The sequence below is a fragment of the Eimeria mitis genome, genomic scaffold, assembly GCF_000499745.2.
Source record: "Eimeria mitis Houghton genomic scaffold, Emh_scaff2153, whole genome shotgun sequence".
In the NCBI taxonomy this organism is placed as follows: domain Eukaryota; phylum Apicomplexa; class Conoidasida; order Eucoccidiorida; family Eimeriidae; genus Eimeria; species Eimeria mitis.
In genome coordinates, this window is record NW_013570478.1 from 1,365 (window position 1) to 2,235 (window position 871).

Sequence of the window (871 nt, forward strand, 5' to 3'; positions counted from 1 at the left end):
AGAGAACGTATCCTCTCTGCTCGTTCTGCAGACACTGGGGGAACTGCGGCTCCCTTAGTGCGTTCCTCGCAGCTGAAGTTTACAAAGACCTCAAGAGGTTTGCCTTCTTGAAGATGCTTAGAACATCATGAAAGAAGTGAGCAGAAGTAAAGCGGTAGCAAGGAGAGTAGACTGTGTAGAGGCAGAAGCGGAGTTCTCTATTGCGTCCTTTATCTCCTCCCAGACATCCTCGCTGCGCAGAAGCTCAAGCATAGCGAGAGGAAATAAACCATAAGAAAACAAATACGCCTTACACGTCAGCAAGAAAAGGTGGCAAAGCCCAGCATGGAAGCCATAGGGAGTCACGAGGGAACAACAGGCGCACGAGCAGAACTCAGAAACTGACATAACGGAAAATAGAAGGAAACAAGCTCGTACAAGGTTAAAGAAAGAAGGTTTGAACATAATGCGGCACGAAACGAATACTGTAACGTACAGTAAGCGGGGAGAAAGTGTAACTAAGCAGCGCTTTGAAGGCACACAAGCATCAACAGAATAGAGCAAGAAAGAATCCAACAGCACAAACAACACTGTACAGATGATGCAGCAAAATCCATGTAATATCTGAACCTCCTACAAACAAATGCTTCAGTAGAGCTTGGAAATGACTGAAGGAGGCGAAATGAGTACAAACAGCTGGTGAAAGCATATTTTTCGATGCAGCGCGAATCAAGGAATACAAACGGCAAGTGGGGAGGCTAGGAAACCTAGACGAAAGCGAGATGGCATAGTCTGGGCAACGTACGTGAAGGGCTTGTCTCCATCTACAAGTGCTGCAGGATTGGTGAGGCAAACGAGGCTGGTAACCGTCTCTGCAGCATCGGCGAGGCGC